Source organism: Pinus tabuliformis, chromosome 6 (genome assembly GCF_031772625.1).
Source record: "Pinus tabuliformis cultivar Carrire ecotype Pingquan chromosome 6, CPIR1, whole genome shotgun sequence".
In the NCBI taxonomy this organism is placed as follows: Eukaryota; Viridiplantae; Streptophyta; class Pinopsida; order Pinales; family Pinaceae; genus Pinus; species Pinus tabuliformis.
Genome location: NC_142292.1, coordinates 93,238,925 through 93,258,964, shown reverse-complemented (window position 1 = coordinate 93,258,964; position 20,040 = coordinate 93,238,925). Strand labels below are relative to the sequence as shown.

General features: G+C 38.4%; 1 pseudogene; it reads left to right on the top strand.

The window, feature by feature from the left end:
* The window catches only part of LOC149257411 (putative sugar phosphate/phosphate translocator At3g11320 pseudogene), a 144,931-nt pseudogene extending 125,252 nt beyond the window's left edge, over window positions 1–19,679 (top strand).
* The last annotated feature ends 361 nt before the right edge of the window (window positions 19,680–20,040 follow it).

The following is a 20,040-nucleotide window of genomic DNA, read 5'->3' as shown; positions in this document are numbered from 1 at the left end:
TGATCTCATAAAAGAACCTTCATTCCATCCACCAGATAGCCACGAGCAGTCTACTTAGGTGAATGTAATGAAGCTTAGGGGGCATGCACCTAGTGGTAAAGTTAAGTTTCCCTGTAAGTTATGTGAAGAGAATCACCCCATTCACCTTTGTCCCTATCTGGATGAAGCCAAAAAGTGTTGGATAACCATCCTTCTTCACCACAGCGACTTCCATCTGGTCATAGGAGACTCTCCCTTTCATCATGCGGGGGGCATGTAAACCAATCTCAAGAATAGTTCTTCATTTTAAGCTTGTGTAAAAATGAAACTGAATCTAAGCATATTTTTTCGTTTCAAGGTTATGTAAACATGAAACTGAATCCAAGCATAGTTCCCTATGGTTGAAGCTTCTGTAAAAATGAACCCATTTCCATTTTAACCCTCATGACTGCCATTCTATCAGCCTTTTTCGTTAGATGAGCCTTGGTTGATTTCATCCCATCGCCACCATCCCTTTGGCCAATCATATGCTTTCACTTGGTTGTTTTACCCTTTTTTAGGAATAGCTACAATGAGTGGTCTTATTAGCCAACCTCTCCACATAAATCAACATGCTTTGAGAAGTTCCAACATCACCGGAACCAGTTGCTACCCTAGACACCACTCGTTCCTCAAAATGGAGTCCTCTTTTAAGCTCTTTTTAGACTCTCTAAATATGAAAAGATTGCCGAGCACTTGTCCTTTACAGCTCATTAACAGATTGGAATTGATATCTCTCTTGTATTATTTTACACTTTTTCGGACTTGAGAGATTAATTTACGAAAAACAACTTTTGGAGTTTTCTTTTTGTCCCTTTTCAAACTCTCTAAACATGAAAAGGACCGAGTTATCTTTGTCGTTAAATTCGTTAAAACATTAAAATAGTGACAAACTTGTTCGTCTAGAAAAGACCGAGTTTCACCTTCGCTAGACTCGTTAAAACATCAAATAGTGATAAATTCGTCCGAAGGGTGAAATTATAAAACAAGCATATGTTATCCTCCTCAAGATTGATAAAAATAAATAGGTACTGGTCAGCAATGACTGGGGAAATGGGAAAAGGGGAAAACCACTTTATGGTAGCAGGTCGCTCTTGAACATGACACTTTCACTCCATCACCGTGACTATCTGGGTTGGGTTATTAGCTTGATGGTTATCACACCATTGGTCTATCATACCATCCATCACTTTGTTTTGGGTCAATGCTACCAATTCACTTTAGCATCGCTGACATGTTCAAGAGAAGTCATTCAGTTAAAATTCATCCGTTACAATACCATAAACCTTCATTTTCATGACCACCGTTCCTGAACCTTGTGTCGTCAGTCAAATTCCATCCCTAAAATCACTACACTCGTTTCATGTCGTTAATGTGGGATACATCAAGGCCCTCTTGCGACGAGGTTTTTCTTGTCAACATCAAATCATTATCCAAGAAGCTGACTTAGAAACACCCATTCAGTACCTTGAGGCTTGCATGCGTCAATGGCAGGTTTCTCGCTTTCGACGATAGGCATACATCAATGGCCTTCGACCAAAGGAATTTGTATGGTGTTCGACATCAAATCATCCATTCACACCATGCAGAATGTACTGCAATACCTTGAGGATCATTATCATTATCAGTGATTTCTCTCGCATCTGTTAACAACTTACATCATTGGCTAGTAATCAGATGGTGTCTTCCCATGTTCGAATTTAGATCACATATTCACATGGTTAGACTCATACTTGAGCGAACGGTTGAACGAGATTGAAGACCCTGGATCTAGTTTCATCCATCCAGGCTGCGATATCAGGAGTACTAAATCATATGTACAATGGCTTTACATTGATAGTCACTATGATCATGGGTCTATATCTGTAGACGACTGTTTATCTACATGTAATGAAAGTTTATAAGTTGAGCATGGGTATGTCTTCTCTCAGTAATTCATGTAAAATCAAATATCATGATATATGTATTGTAATTGATGCAGGTCACCTTCCACTTTGATACCTCCTCATCACATCGTAAAGCATTTCATTCAACATTGGTATTTTTCTGACTTCATGCTTTAGGGGGTAGTTGTTACAGATCCATTTGGGCACATCAAATCCCAACATTCAGATCAGTGTTTTAGGTCTCATCAAACCCTAAATTCAGTTGTTTCATGCCCTAAACAAGTCACCCCTTTGAATGCCTCCTTCCCAGACAGTTTCATGACTTGAAGACATCCAAAAATAGCCTCTAGAGGGACCAGTGCAGGTAAGCCCTTATGAAGGTGCGCTGCAGAGCAGTTAAGTCCACTGCCAGGGTGCTCTGTAGAGCACTTAGGCTTCCTTTCACCCACGTTGGGTTAGAATGAGTGAAATTCACATAGGGTTTGGGGAATATTCTTATCTTTTGGAGTCATCTAGAAGTTTCCTTGACTTATCAAATCCTATGAGCTCGAAAATGGATGAGGAATGAGTTAAGGTGCAATCTATCCTCTCATCCCTTCCTCCATGGAAATAATTCTAAGTATGGAAGGCCATTCAATGCCACCATTAATGAAAAAACCTCCTTCATCCTCCTATAAATTGACCACTCATCTAAGTGATCAGGGGCTAGACTATGTTGAATTGTATGGAGATAATGCTGCTATGAGATTTGGCTTTGAAGCGAGTGTTGTGATGCTACACGTTTGTCTTGCTTTTCATGTGATGTAGATGGGATCCAAGCTGAATGAATGACTTTGAATCAAACACTGATGGTTGTAATTCCTTCTTCTATCTAATAAAGTGTTTGAACCTTTTTCCATATATTGTGTTCTTTAATAATGCTTATATGTGTGAATTGCTTCTGATTCCTTTCATTTATATTCAATGGATCGTATGCTTTGATCAGTTTTTGTCTTCTGTTGTGTTTACAGGGTACTTCTCAAGCAGATTAAGTATGGGAAGGAGCGATAGAATCGATACAAGGGAGACAAGAGGAAAGCGGAACTATAGGTAGGCCTTCTATCTTCTCATCTTATCTATTGTTTATAGGAAAAGTCTAAAACACTTTAAATTGTTGTTAAAGGCACAACTACTTGTCTAGTGAATTAGTGTTTATCCGTAGATGCTAAATTCTCCAAAACAAGGTGAAAGAAGTCTGTATCCTTTGACATCTTCAGAATATCCAACAAAAATACATTTTTCACTCGTAGGTTCTAAAGATTTATGTTTCTCATATGGAATATGGGCCCATGATTAACTTCCAAAAACACGAAAGTGACTTACATCTGGTTTAATTGAGCTTGTTATGAAACCAGCTCAAGAAAAGATAGAAAAGATAGATCAACGCCTTAGAATTTAGCCTCTTCAAGGGGGAAACCTCCTTTACATTATATAAATGAACAATTCTTTGATAATACAAATGAAAAGACCTCCTTTCTATATATAGGAGTCTAAGGGGTCATAACATAATCAGAGCTGACATAACAATAATAATGTAAGGGCACAATAATAACAATAGTGGGCTTCTATGGGGCACATTAGTAACAATATGGGCACTACATGGGTACATCAATATAATAAGTGGGTTTTACTAATAACAATAAGGGGTTACACTATTAGTATAGGGGCCTAACATGCCCCTCTCCTTCAAAAAGTGTTGTCCTCAATGCTTGAGTAGTTCTTGATGCTTCTGTATAAAATTCTTGTCCTCCCATGTGGAATCTTCGGCGGGTAAGTTCTTCGACTTGATGAGATACTCTGAAATTGATCAATTTCGTAGCTGTCGGGTTCTTATTTCTGTGACTGCTCCAGGTTCCAATATGATTTTTCCTTCCTTTACAATATCTGGCAATATTGTTTGAATTGGGATCTTTTGCAACTTTTGAATAAGCGGCCATACTTCTTTGTCCTTCTTCCATTCATCCCTTACTTCATTTATCCAATCTGGTTGGATAATAGAAATAGCACAAAACAATGCTTCCACATCCTCATCCTTGAAGAGTCTTCCCATTCGGTAAGGTCGCCATTTTTTAAGTGCATGTAGTATTTCCAACATTTCCTTCTCATAAATAGCTTGCTTTAGATGTAGCAGTAAAAATACCCAATCGCCTACATCAAAACATTTTTCACTATGATGTTGATCTACCTGTTGTTTCATTTGATTTTGCATCGAAGTGGCGTTATCCTTTAAAAGTTGGAGAACTTGTTGTTGATGCTCGATGTGATCTTTCACTTCTTGAACCTTTTTCTTCTTGATATGTTCTTCTATCTTTAGAGTTTGAGGAGTGGTAATTTCTTCCAATCCTTTACAATATATGGTTGGATTCATTTCTTGACGCTCGATGTGATCTTTCACTTCTTGAACATTTTTCTTCTTGATATGTCCTTCTATCTTGATAGTTTGAGGAGTGGTAATTCCGACCACTGAATTACAAGATATGGTTGGATTCATTTCTTCTTTCTTGATGTGATCTTTCACTTCTTGCACCTTTTTCTTCTTGATATGTCCTTCTATCTTGAGAGTTTGAGGAGTGGTCATTCTTGCCAATAGTTTACAAGATATATTTTGATTCATTTCTTCTTTCTCTGGGGTGGGGTCCTGGCGTATATCTTCTTCTTTTGTTGTTTCTTGATCCTTTTCTTCCTCCTCTTCATATTGTATGTAAAATAATTTCTTCTCAGCACACTTATGACCTTTAGTGCATTTGTTATCACAATTGTAACAAAGCCCATTTTTTTCTTTTTTCTTTCAATTGTTGTGGTGTAACCCTTGTAGGTTGTGGAAGGCTACGAGAAACAACACTTCCATCTTTATAGTTGTGAGGGGTACACTTCCTGGTTTCCATAATTTTGCTTTCCACTATGTCACAAAGCCCTTTTACTCTTTCCAATTGTTGTGGTGTTGCTCTAAAGAAGGTGTTGCTCTTTGTATCCTCATAATGGGCTATCATTTCCTCCGTGAAAATTGACCACGTAACAAGTTGTTTACGAGAACAAAGCCCTTTGTACCATAAAAATTGATCTGGTTCTAAATATGAAGATGCAATACATACCTTTTGTAACAGTTGTACACCATGTATATCAAAATATTGCTCCATCTGAAGTATCCAATTTACCGGATCCTTGCCATCAAACTTCCTCATCTTGCTTTTTCTTGATTTTAGGAGCTCTACCTTGAAACGACTGTAACTATGTAATTTCGGATCTTTAAGTTCTGAAATTGTGATCTGTAGTAGCCCTCTGTGTCCTCTTTCCAATGTCACCAGTATGATCCAAATTTGATTCTCCAAGAAAGAGTTATGCACAATCTCCCAAAATGACCTGATTATAGACTAGTTCAGTAGAGTGAACTTGTACGACGTGCCACGAGTCACTGTTTCAATATTTGGATCTGAAAAATGCATACAAGAAACTGCAGTCTGTTCTCTTTCTGTACCTTCTTACGAAATTTCAATACGATCCCCAGAGAGAAAGTTATGACAATTTTCCTCAGGTCACCTGTTTTGAATGTAATTCAGGAGTCTGCAAAAAGACCAACTTCCTCAGATCATATCTCCACAAATATCACGTGAAAAGATCTGAAATTTGGATCCAAGGTTCAGCACGATTTCTTCTCAAATGGGTTTTTTTTGCGACTTCTGAAACGTCACAGAACAAAAGTTATAGCAAAACTTCCACGGTGACCTATTTGGAGCAACGAAACCCTAGAATCCAAAGCTCTGATACCAAATGTTATGAAACCAGCTCAAGAAAAGATAGAAAAGATAGATCAACGCCTTAGAATTCAGCCTCTTCGAGGGGGCAACCTCCTTTACATTATATAAATGAACAATTCTTTGATGATACAAATGAAAAAACCTCCTTTCTATATATAGGAGTCTAAGGGGTCATAACATAATCAGAGCCGACATAACAATAATAATGTAAGGGCACAATAATAACAATAGTGGGCTTCTATGGGGCACATTAGTAACAATATGGGCACTAAATGGGTACATCAATATAATAAGTGGGTTTTACTAATAACAATAAGGGGTTACACTATTAGTATAGAGGCCTAACAGAGCTCCATGTTTCTTCTGGAGTGATATTATTTAAAACCTTAGTAAGAGTGTGATTTACTATGTAATTTGCACAATTAATTGCTTCTACCCTAAAATGAAGACTAATTCCTTTAGATTGAAGCATACAATTATCCATTTCCTTTCAGGTGTGATTCTTCCTTTTAGCGACGCCATTTTTTTGTGGATTATATGGAACAGTATGTTGCATTTGAATTCCATGCTCACTGCAAAAGTTGATGAATTTGTTGTTAACATATTCTCCACCATTATCAGATCTTAGGTTAAGAATTTGATGTCGATATTGTTTCTCAACAAAGGCCTTAAAGGCTAAGAACATGTTAAATAATTCACTCTTGAGTTTTAAGAAGTATACCCAAGTGCATCTGGAGAAATCATTAATGAAAGTTAAGAAATACTTGTAGCCAGAGAATGAAACAACTGGAAGTGGACCACATAAATCACTATGCACAAGTTGTAAAGGAGTTGAGGCGTGCCAAGAGGCACGTTTTTTAGAACTATCCCAATGATGTTTTCCAAGTACATATCTGAAACAAACACCATCTCTGCAAGATACCATAGGAAGACTTGTCATGATATTTTCTTTACATAGATTTTGAAGGGAGTGATAGTTAAAGTGACCAAATCGCTCATGCCAAAGTTTGCACACTTCATCATTATAAGAAACAAATACCAAGGGAAGAGTTGATGACCCAAAGTTGTTAAACTTACACAACCTTGTAGAATCATTAGCAATGCCAGTAGTTAAAATCTGTCTACGATCTCTTAGGTCCTTAATTACAACATCGTGAGGTGAAAATTCAACAGTTTTACCTTCACCTGAATGAGTTATCTGATATACAGATAGAAGGTTGCAGGATAAGGTTGGAACACATAATACATCATTAAATTTACCTTTTTCTAGATGAACAGTTCTAGTCCCTACAACACTAAGAGATCTATCATCACCAACATATATATTTTTTGTGTTACAATCATTTAAAGAAGAAAACATGGCTTTGTTTTTGGCCATGTGATAGGAAGCTCCAGAATCAACGAGCCACTCATGAGAATGAGAAGAAGAAGATACATTTAGTGCATAATAGACCGAGATGTTTGACAACCACATGCAAAAGTGTTATTCCTGAAGATGAAGTTGAAGTTGAAGAGTGCTCCAAATGGATGTTATGCCTCTTCATTGTTGCTTCCAAGACTTCCATCTTCTTAAAGCATTTGGATTCTAAGTGGCCATCTCGATTACAAAAGTTGCAATGTCTATCAGTCTTCTTCCCTTTGTTTTTATTTGCCTTATCATTTTGTTGAATTGATTTTTCATTTTGAGACTGAAATTGCTTAGGACCCTTGTTTGGTTTAGGACCATTCTTTTTAGGATACTGCTTCTTAGGATTCTTTGAATTTGGTTGTTGCTGGGTGGTTAAGGCTTTCTTAGAAGAGTTTCCAAGATTAAGAAGACCAAGATGTAAGATTTTTTCTTGTTCTCTTATTAAAGAATTACAAAAGGCATCAAAAGAGGGGGATTTGTAGTCTTATCCTTGAGAAATAAAAGCTTCTCTAGTAGAATGGAAGGTGGACAAACACAGAATAGGCTGGTCCCAACTTAGTAAGAATAGAATAGATAAAGTTACCATCTTGTTTCTTAACCTTAACACCTTCCAAGATAAGTCTAAAGGTCTTGAACTTGGACAAAAAATCTTCAATGGAAGAAAAATTATTGGGGTCCAATGTAAGCAACTCATTTTCAAGTTCATGGGCTTTAATTTCATTTTAAATTCTAAAAACTTTATTGAGTTGTTTCATTGCTTCATTAGGGGTATCAAGTTCTGCGATATGGAATCTAAGGTCTGGAGAAATAGACATCCCTATCAACCCACGTGCTTGATCTTGCCTATTTTCCCATTTGGTTGCGTTATCTTCATCTTCAGGTTTATATTCTTGGCCTGAGGCTATTCTATAAAGACCTTTACTTCTAAGTAAAACCACAATGTAGGACCACCATTGGAAGTAGTTGGTGATGTAAAGAATAACTTGGCATGGAATTTACATTTTAACATAAACTGAAGCTGTATATGCTGAAACTAAGTTTTCCAATGCAAAGATCCTGAAAAATTGGGTCGATTAAAAAAAAAGGCTTTGAAAACGGCTTCCGGATGAAAAAGTTATGGCTTTTTGAAGAAAAGTTGTTGAAGATGCCGATGAAGTGCGTGAATGTGCGAAAGTGAATGATAATGTTATATTTAAAAAAAAACATCTAATTAGCTCACTTTATATATATATATATATATATATATATGACCCACTTTTATAAATATGTGAAAGTCACTTTTACAATGGTACTTTATGAGCTACCCACTAAATTGTAACTTAAATAAAAGATAAAGAGACTTTAGAATTATAAGTGACTCACTTTTTATAATGGGTTAGAACACTTTTATATAAAGTAACTTTAAAACTTAAGTTACATGTGCTTTTTGAAAAAGTAACTCAAATATGACCCACTTTTATAAATATGTGAAAGTCACTTTTACAATGGTACTTTATGAGCTACCCACTAAATTGTAACTTAAATAAAAGATAAAGAGACTTTAGAATTATAAGTGACTCACTTTTTATAATGGGTTAGAACACTTTTATATAAAGTAACTTTAAAACTTAAGTTACATGTGCTTTTTGAAAAAGTAACTCAACAAAAAGAAAGACTTGAGCTCAAGACCTATATCCTCATAAAATAACTTTGGACCAAGTGGGCTAGTTTAAATGGTTAGTAAATTTTGGAAAAGATGAAGGTTTTTTTTTTTTTTCACTGAAGCTTTGGGGTGCATGCTTACTTGAAAAAACCATTTTTTTCCTATAAAACAAAAAACCACACAACCCAACACAGACATTTAAAAAAACAAAAAAAAACCTTATGGCTTGAAGTTAACTTTCGCTGGAAACTAAATATTTTCCTTAATGTTTCTGATTTTCTGAGATCACACTAAGACACAGTGGAAAAGAGCATACACATGAGAAAAATCCTTCCTTGTTGTTTCTGATTTTCCTAGATCTCACAAAGTCGCAGGGCAAAGAGCATATGCAGAAATGAAAGGTATAGATTCGGTAATAAAAAACAGAGAGATAAATAAATTGAAATAAACAAAGAGATAAATAACCAAGACTGCAAATAAAGACTGTATACCTCCATATCTTAAAAATGACATAGCTAGACCATAAACCTTTTCACGTTAAACGAAAGGGGTTCCTCACTGGAATAGATGCTCCTAACACAATAGAGTAGTCCTCTCGGCTCAAAAGCAGTCAGAAATAATAGATCTAGGAAATGACAAATGGATGCAGTTCTACCGGCTTCAGATTTGAATCACCAATGGATGCGACCCTCAAATAGCTCTGATACCATGTAGGAATTTACAGGGTAAGTTCCTCAGATACAATACCAAAGGACACTGCTCACAAACATATCACAGATCAATACACCAGTATTCTTGATGTGGTTAAAACCCTCAAAGAGGGAAAAACTCCACGGCCTGAGCCAACATGGCCACTTCAGGAAATTTATTAATAAAATAAAGAAAATTTACATAAGCTTCTCTCATGAATGGTCACACTACAAATGATCCTCCATGCTCTTTAAATAGAGATCATGGACCAATTGGGTGTTAAGCCACGGATCAAGTGTCGGTAATATCGAGGAGAGAATGAATCACTGGATCACTTCATGTCTAGAACATATCATGGCCGTTGGATTGTAAGTTGCAAAAGTACATAGTAAAGAAACACACTTTATCTAACTCTACACTAGACCAAGTTATACTTAACTATTTCCTATGTGTCGAAATATCTTAACAAGCAGCAACAACAGACAAAAACAAGGATGCTTAGCCCAAGAAGATGTTAATGAAAGCAATCAAGGATTACAGGGAATAACAGAAATTTATTCTGTGATTAAGGAACTGTGGGAGTTGATGATGAAACAGTCAAGATGGAGAAAACTGACAGCAGAAGGGATGATCAATCAGAATTTGAAGTTGATTGAAGGAAGGAAAATGAACCAGAAGATAGAAGACATGCAGCAACAACAAAGTTGCAAATAATTTTGACAATTACAAATTAAGGTTTGAGACCCTGGAGGTTTTCATCAGCATATGAAATCACGTGATCAGGAGATCATGAATGTTTTCAACCTTTGGAGTCTGATGCAGGAGCATCTGGCTCAAAATATTACTGTATTTTTGGATGACTTAGGGGGTCTAATGTTTGATAAAGAATTTAATCTATTGATAGGAATTTTGTATATTTTAATAATTTGAATGAGAAATACATGTGTGAGGTTTTAATGTAAATATTATCACATAATTGAGAATACGAGAGATATTAGCCTTATGAGATCTCATGAAAATCTTAGGGATTAATAAGTTCCATAATAGAGAATTAGTTGAGTCAAAATTGGATTAAGAGATTTTAGGAATTAGTTGAGTGATCTATGGAGAAGATCATGGATCCAGAATGATCCATAACTATGTAATTGTTCCTATAAATGTAAGCATGTATATGAAAAGAAGAAGAGAGGGAGAGTGGATGTAAGTGTGTGTGAGTGTGATGAGATATGTAGGAGGCCATTCAAATGAAGAAAATTAGGCATAGATAGAGGATAGACAAAATTTCTGAATACATATACATGTACATAATTTGTGTGGATGAAATAATATTCAGGTTATGTTATATTACTCTTTGTGTATGTAGATCTATAGATTTATCCTACTAGTTCGTATATAATTATGATGATATTGGCTTGAATGATTTTAGTGTTGAACTGACGAGGCAGTGAATACTTATCTTATTTCTGAGATTGTGAAATTAATGTGGAGAAAGCAGAGTTTAAAAATGCATTGAATTGTGTATTTGTAGGAGAGAGGATGGCTCTTCATTGAGCCATATTGAAGAAATCATTTGTTAATCAATATTCTAAGGTTTCCTCTTGTGAAAACGTGGTTGGGATTTTTCTTAGAACATTAACGAAATATCTGTGCATAAATCATGTGATTCTCTACTTGAAAAATTGATGGAAAGGTAAATCTATGTGTTTTTAATTGCTGAATCATAGTGTTACCCTCCAAAAAAATCAAAGATCGATAATGGATGAAATGGCATGCAATGTTTCAAGCAATCAATGATTTGAATCTATACAAGGAAGGAAATTTTGTCTCACAGAAAGAAGAAAGAAAATTTCTTAACAGAAGATGGAAATTCGTAAGGAGAAACCGTCATCAAACTTGCAGGGCAATTTCTGATCAAAGGAATACGAATTTTGAAATTCCGCCATCTAGGTTTTGTGCAGGATAGGATCCATTTGGTAAGTCGCAAGTGATCTTGCAAAAAGATTGTTGGTTGAGGAGTTCTGAAGTGATCTTTATACTGTGTTTATGTAGATTGCATGGAAAAAACGACTTGTTATGTTTGCAGGGGTGTTTTGTTGTTGGTTCTCGGAATTCAATCTTAGGAGTGCTTCGGTGTGAAGAGAGAGGCTGGAAATTTCAAGTCGAAATTCAAAACCACTAATGCAGAATTGTGAACTGTGTTATGACTAGACATTGCTAGTGGAATCGTTGAAAGCAAATAAAGTTCCGTGTAAATTCTAATTTGTTGAGGTTCAGTTTTCAAGGCACTGTCCAAAGACAAGGAAACATTTTGATCATTCCAGGAATGAAATAAAAATTGACGTGGAATGAAATCTTTTTCAAGATTGTCAAAGATGTGGACGAAGCTCTGTTCAAGATTGATGGTTGTGGCGTAGAGGTAAGTCAGAAACTCACTCACGGAGTTTAATTGGAATAGAATTTAATTGCCACATAACTCAGGAAGGGTTGCAACAAAGTTTGAATGTGACCTTGGTTTGAAAGGTGTGATTTTATATGGTGTAGCATATGAAAGGTGTCCAGTTCCTATTAGAGGAATTTGGTTCCTGTTCCAGAAGATAAGTTCATGTTCTCACCTCCAACATTCCCACACATCAAGTTGCACTGAAGGGAAGTGAGCATATGGGTTTTAAGGTGTACAGTGTTAATATGCTCATGTGTTCCCTTAATCGCGCTTAGGGCTTCCATATAGCACAAAACTCTGAAAACAAATCCTTCCATGTTTAAGTATAACTGATATTAAAGCAATTTAATGAAATGGTGAGAGATAGGAAAGGTTGGAGTCTCTTTGTGGAGACTTGTAGTGTAGTCTTTAGTTTTAAGGTTACTGATTGTGGAGTCATAGACCTAGTAGGTCATCACAAAACCATGGTCCAACATAGGCAACATAATAGAATATACTCTTTGAAAGATGTGGAGGGGAATCGCAGGGTCCAACATGAGGAAATGGAGGAGATATTGGTGAACCATTTCAAGGACCTCCTTACAGAACCATTGGAGGACCGATCTGAAGCCATCGAAAGGATTACAAACAATATCCCTCAACTAGTATCTCGAGAGCAGAATCTAGCCCTGATGTGAGCAACCACACTAGAGGAAGTCAAAGGAATGAAAAAAAACAAGGCACATGGCCCCAATGGGTTCACAAAAGAGTTCTTCCAGGCTACTTGGAGGTTCATGGGACAGGACATTCTGGAGGTTGTGGAGGAATCTCGATGCAATCAAAAGGTATGCCCTAGTCTAAACGCCACTTTCATTGCTCTCATTCCTAAAACTTTGAAATCTGAAGATCCACAAGGGTTTTGTCCCATTGCTTTATGTAATGTTATATACAAATTCATTGCTACGGTTATTGTAAAGTGTCTTAAACCTTTTCTCCCCAATCTCATTTCACCGGAGAAAACTAGATTTGTAGAGGGAAGACAAATCCTAGATGGGTTTGTAACCTCTCAAGAAATAGTGCATTCGCTAAAGACGAGAAAGCTTCAAGGGATGATGATTAAGCTAGATCTATCAAAGGCCTATGAATGGCTTAGCCGGGCTTACCTCAATAGAATCCTCAAAGTTCTTGGATTCGATCAAATATGGATAAACTGGATTTATGCCATGATATATTCCTTTGTTTTCTCCATCATGTTGAATGGGTCTCCCACCGCTACCTTCAACCCAACTCGAGACCTAAGACAGGGTTACCCTATCTCCCCTTTCCTCTTTATCTTGGTGGAAAAAGGGCTGCGTCGTTATATAAAAAATGAAGTTCGAGAGTGAAGGCTTCAGGATCTAAGAATCTAGGGCAATGACCAGGCCATCACCCATCAACAATTTGCAAATGATATCATGCTCTTCTATCAGGTATCCTTGAGAGAAGCTCGTCAAATAAAAGAGATCTTGCTCACCTTTATGGAGGCTTCTGGGACAATGATAAACAATGATAAATCATGTATCTTCTTTTTTAACACCTAGGGGAATGTACGGGCATACCTTGCTCGGGTCCTAGGTTTTGGCATTGGCTCCCTCCTGTCTAAATACTTAATAATGCCCCTATCTAAGAACTCTTTGAAGACTTATTGTTTGAAAAATCTTCTCCAAAATATTCAAGGAAAGCTAAGTAGCTGGGTCTTCAGATCCCTCAACTTAGCAGGTCGGATAATCCTCCTCAAAGTCGTTCTTCAATCTCTCCCAATATATCAACTCTCTGGAATGGCTACCCCAAAGACGGCATGCTCTAAAATGGTTGACATATTTAAAAATTTTCTTTGGGGCGGGGCACAACAAGTTAGGAAATGGGCTCTGGTATTGTGGTAGGGCCCAATGAAATAGAAAATGGACAGAGGAATAGGCCTCATAGACCCTTACATTTTGAACCAATTTATGGGAGAAAACTTATTGTGGAGATGGATATGCAGAGGGCTAGATCTCTGGAAACAAATACGGATAAGAAAATATAACATTTCAGGGAGCACTCAAGACATGCTCTGCTACAGGGACCCTCCTAAAGGTTCGGCAATTTGGATCTTGGCTGCCCAAAATAGAAACCTCATTCATTAACATGCCTTTTGGGAAATTCGTAATGGAAAAGTAGCAAAGTTCTGGCACGACTCCTAGCAGCAAAGAGAGCGACTGAGTGAAATGCAAGATCTAAGAGATATACTCACATATACCAAAGATAGGAACATCCATTTGGTTGAGCAATTCTGGAAAGAAGAACAAGGGGAGGGAGGATGGAGAAGATGGAAGAAGAAAGATGATTGGCCCCAAACCATTGAGACGAACAATGTAACAGGCTAGATAAATAAATGAGATCTAGAAAACTAATTGTCCTAAATGGCCCTGATATACTGAGATGGGGACATACTACAAAAGGAACATTTACCATAAAAGAGGCATATGATCTGCAAACGAGGCAAGTCTAGGAAGGAAAAAGTATAATATGGAAAAAAATACGGAAGGGAGGATGGTGGCCGAAGGTGACCCACTTCTTGTGGTTCGTAAGTAAAGGACGTATCCTAACATGGGATCAACTCTAGAAAAGGGGATTCCATGGACCCTCGTTCTGTTGGCTTTGCCAACAACACAGTGAAGACCTCAAACACATATATGGGAAACAATTATTCTCTGGAGAAGCCACATATTCTCCAATCCAGTGGTAAACAGAGCTTGGGGATTGGCCTTAGGACTAAACTTATGGGCCATATGGAAGGAGTGGAATCACCAAATTTTCAAGAATCAATCCTCAACCCAAGAAAAATTCTGGGAAGGAATCATTCAAAACATTAGAGAAACAATCTTAGCAGACCGATGGCATCAGGAGGATTGGAAGGTATCCCCACAAGAAGCACGAATTCTCCAAAAACTCAATTTATCACCGGAAATGATTGCTCCTTCTGCCTGGAAAAGATGCAGAGTGGGTATGACATCTCTAAACCATTTCACTACTCCAGGGGAAGGATTTATCAAACTGAGCTTTTACAGGGCATCAAAAGGTAACCCTGGGCTGACTGGCCTAGGTGGTCTCTTCAGGGACTCCCAGACCAACACTCGTTTAATTTATGCAGACTCTTGTAGGTTCGCCAGTAACAATGAGGCAGAATTTGTTGCAGCCATGCAAGGCCTACAAATTGCCATACGCATGGGATATATAAACTTAGTGGTAGAAGGAGACTCTAGCCTGGTCATCAACATGCTGACAAAGTTGAACCATGGTTCCAAATGGGACAAGCTCAACCATAGTTGGCACACTGCCAGATTAATCCAAGAAATTGGAGAACTGATACATAAGTTTGATTACATCATGGTTAATCATGTCAAAAGAGAAGGGAATAAAGGGACGAATTTCCTAGCCAATTAGGGCTGCAACCACCAAAACGACCCTGTGGAAAAACTATGGTTAGTTCATCCTTGGGATAATAGGTATCAAACCCTAGAGGAAATCCCAGTGCAGGATCAGAGGCAAATCCTTCTTCATGGCCAACAAAGTGTTCATGACCCCGATCGAGGTGTGAGCCAGCAGTCACCCACTCAGTCTTGGGAGTAATGGTTGTACAATGTCATAGAGTACCACCGCCCCCCACATGCTCGAGGCAATGGGTGCGGTGTCCCTATGCATGATGGCTTGCACTATACAAGGGAAATGTGGCATAGGGAGTAAATACAACGATGGTTTTGGTAATAAGGAAGGAGGGAAGGTTGGTGGTGTTAAGAATATTTGCGAGCGCGGAGACAGATGCATCAAGCGGGAACTGTGGCATTACCATCTGCAATAAGCCTACCAACTGTGTGTGAAGGATAACAGGTGTGTAATTTGTTGTCACTCACTGCATTGTGGGTTTTAGTTGGTCAAGGTTGCCCAAGGGCAGTGAAGTTTGAAGCCACCTTCCCAGGCCACGGAAGATCTCAGGGCTTAATCGGACCCACTCCATTACATAGTGCTCAGAAAGGGAAATGCATATGGAAGTCTAAAAATGGACTTCCGGATTATAAGATATGACCTGTTGAAGTTACCCATGGATACCCAGAAGACAAGGAGAAAAGACTTAAAGCAAATCACAAGTAGGAGGTCCAAGAGCTAATCTCATCGAAAATTGGCTATCGGCAGTGTCCCGGGCACAACCTCATGTTTTATCGCCAGTTCATCGTGTTGAACACCGATATCGCAGTCCCGCATCCCGCATATCAGCAACCCCACAGTAACGAAATATAGGCTTATCGACGATCGACCGTGGGCAATCCCACAGTCTCTCATATTGGCCATGTCACATTCCTGCATCCCGTGGTGTCCCGATCTCACAATACCGCGACCTCGCAGTCCTGAAGTGTTGCAATCCCGCATCCCACAACTTCATAGTAAATCTCGCATATCGGCGATCGACATGGCGACGAGGGTTCTAACTTTAAAAACCTTGCGGTATCGTCAATTTGCGCTATAGTGTTAAATCATTGGGGAGGGGCTGATTCTATTTAACAAAGGAATTCACGGAAAAACCAAGGTCGGGCAGGTTATTTTCTCTCTCCTCCAGGGGGGCCACGTGGTGCAACATGATCGGTCCTATGGCTAACATGGAAACTCGCGTCATCAATGACGTGGCAGTATGGAAATGACGTGGCAATACAGAGGACACATGGCATTCAAATTCAGCATGTTCGGGGGTCCTATGGGGGCATTTCTAGGTGACACATGTCACCAATCACAAGGTGACACGTGGCAGTGATGACATCATCCTCGCAGATCGGCCATCGGTGGTTGCACAGCTTAAAGCGCTCCTCCACCTCACTCTCTCCTGGTCTGCGATTGCGATAAGAGGGGATCCTCCCGAACGCGATATATTATGTGATCGGGCCTATAAAGCTCCCGCATCCAAACAGTTGGCCAGCGCTGAGAAATAAGGTAAAAGGTCCCCCTCTCTGAGGTTGCGATTGCAATATCTTTGGTGGGCCCAATCCCGCTGATCAATGATCGCAAGTTAGAAAGGTAGATGCCAAAGGTAAAGTGTATCAAGCGTTGGGATGTAGTATTCTGTGTAACAAAAGAAAAAGGCCCCTCAAATAGGAGCCTGAAGGCATTAGCGCCCAAGGGCTAAGCCCCTGGTTATACCCCCTGACCATATGTTAAGAAAAGTAGAAAGGGCCTAAACCAAAGGGGGCCAAGGAGCATCAGAGCCCATCATTCTACAACGCTTTCAAGAGTAAAAGTCTCGCTACCTTACAACCATGATAACATGGTACATGGCTCTTAAGGCAGATGGGTCGGTAATTGTGGCATTAAAGTAAGTATGAAACAGAGTGTTGAAGATAGTAAGGGGGGCTCAGTAATATTTAATGGCTCGTCACGAAGCCTCACTCCTCTAATAACGAAGGACCACTGAAACAGGTACTTACAGTTGACCCACTCCATACTCCACAGAACAAGGCATTTGAGTAGTAAAGGCAGAAGCGATGGAGTCAGTTGAGTAGCACAGGAGGCCATACCGTGAGAAAATTACAACCTGAGGAAAAGGCGATCATAGGATAGGAACAAAGATTTTTCATTTACTTTTTGTTTGGTTGTTTACTTATTTTTGTCCAGTAACATGCCTTCCTGCAATGTGGTCATTAATTCTGTAATATTTTTGGGCCATAGAGCCATCCCGTTCGAGACAGTTAGTCAACCTGATAGCTGAGATTCGGTGAAAGATATTTTTGTTTTAATGAATGTCCATGCACCCCTCTCCAGAATAAATAGGAGGAAGCAAGACTTCACAAAGGTTCAGAAATTCTAAAGAAAACTCTACATGTAATTTTTAGACTGTATAACTTCAGGATATAGATCTTTCAGAATATGAAGAAATGGTGGTGATTCCCCCTTCAAGTATTACAGTATGTTATCCCTATGTTAAAACCCATTATGTTCATGTTTCTTGTCTGCTTTCATGCAATCATAGCTGTTAGAAATATTTCAAGCCTTCCTCATAGATTCATTGGTATAAAAATGTTATGCATGTGCCTGTAAGTTCCTCACAGATTCATTTATATTGACATTGTTAATGCTAGTGCCTATATGGATTATTGAAATTATGTATTTAAATATTTCTCTCCGTGAATCATAGTACACAACCTCTCTTCTACCCATTATATCTACTTCTAACTCAGATAAGTATAGGAATTCTTAAAGTTGCAAGCTCCATGTGTTAAAGCATATAATTATTGATGATTTAAGCTCCATATGATGAGTTACTCCTTCTCCTTATCCTTTATCATTTCTCTACAAAAGCTTATTAAACTGTAAGTCACTGGAATACTCGGCCTCCACTGTTTTATGCATATTTCTAAGATTTGTATATGGGAAGAAGTACCAAGAAATTCATGTCTTACTCCTTTAGGTGAATGAACCAACCCATTATATATATGTGTGTGTGTGTGTGTGTGATGCCTCCATTTCTATAAAATCATATGAGATACACAAAATCTAGATGTGCCCAATCACTGGTCTTGTAAGAAATCCAAGCTTGTCTCTCGAAGCTACAACATCTTTTGGCATCGTTGCCTGGGAACATATTGAAGGATTTTTCCCTTGGGATATGACAAATTGAGCACTCTTTGTGTAGGAGAGCAAAGTCTGTTTTGATTTCATTCACATCACCTTGGCAACTCCACAACCCGCCATTATCAGTTATCACCCTAGCTTTTAAAAGACCTCACACTCACTCAGATACATCTCAACAGAAATCCCCATTCATATCTGACCCAGAAAAATTAATTTTCAGGAAAGCCTTGAAAGAGAAAACTCCCCCTGCTGATACTATCATCTCACCATCCTTTGAAGCTTCCTCATCTAGCTCTTAGTCTGTTGTTACTCACTACTCAGGATTTGTTCCTAAGTCCCTGACATACCCTACATTCAGTCTAGCCACTCCTACCACTATGTTTTTGGGCCAAGTTCCTCAGTCAGGTCTCAATCCCCCTCCATTAATCTAGATGGCTCTTCCAGGTTTTTGCTAAATAAATATGCACCTCTTAATTTACCTCAGCCTCTGAGTGCAATTCCACAGGACTATCTAAAGCATCTGCCTAGGTTCAATGGGGAAGATGATAACACGGAACAAAGTCACATTGAAACCTTCAGTGATTTTGCCGGGAACACAAACGTGGAACAACTAGATGTGGTCATGAGGCTTTTTGTATAATCCCTCGATGGAGAGGCTAGAAAGTGGTTCAAATCCCTACCCAATGCCTCCATCACTACCTGGGAGGAACTTGAAAACTCTTTCACACAGAAATGGGGTGAAAAGAGAAACCATGAGTACCTCCTCACAGAGTTTAACACCATAAAGAAGAAGCCAAAAGAGGATATCTCATAATTTATAAAGAGGTTCAACAAGCAGTACAATAACCTGCCAGTTGAGATAAAGTCTCTTCCAGCTGTGGCCCATGTAGCCTTTTTGAGATCATTTGAGTCTAAATTTGGCTTTACTGTACAAGAAATGAAGTCAATCACTCTAGATAAACTCCAAATCGATGCACTTAAGGTGGAGCCAAATATCGTCTCAGTAGGAAAGTCAAGAGGAAAGAAAGAACCTACTGAGAACAAAAGAGGGAAAGAAGAGGCATCTTCCTCTGGTCAAGATAGAGAATCACCAGACCTGAAGATGGACGAACTAGAAAAACTCATCAAGAGTTTATCATATAAGGTTAGAAAGCTTGAGATTGAGAACAAGAGCCTCTCCAAATAGAATGCTCAAGTCAACAACCGGGGTTACAACTCATAGTATAGAAGACCTCCATTACAAATAATTCCAAGGGAGAGAAAGGAGCAGCTCGACCAGATCCCTCATCCTTTATACTTAGAATATGGTCCCGATGAGAAATTTTCAGATACACAATAGATGCAAGGAAACTTATATTCCACTTTCCCTGAAGAAGAATAGGAGAATATGGTTCACCATGAGGTCAGTCATGATGGAGAAGAAGTAGATGAGGATTATATAGATATTATTGCAAACAGTTTGCAAAGTTCATGCAAGCATAGCCACAATGTAAATATAATCTAAGATCTTCAAAGAAGAGGTAAATGAAACCAGAGCAATAGGAGGA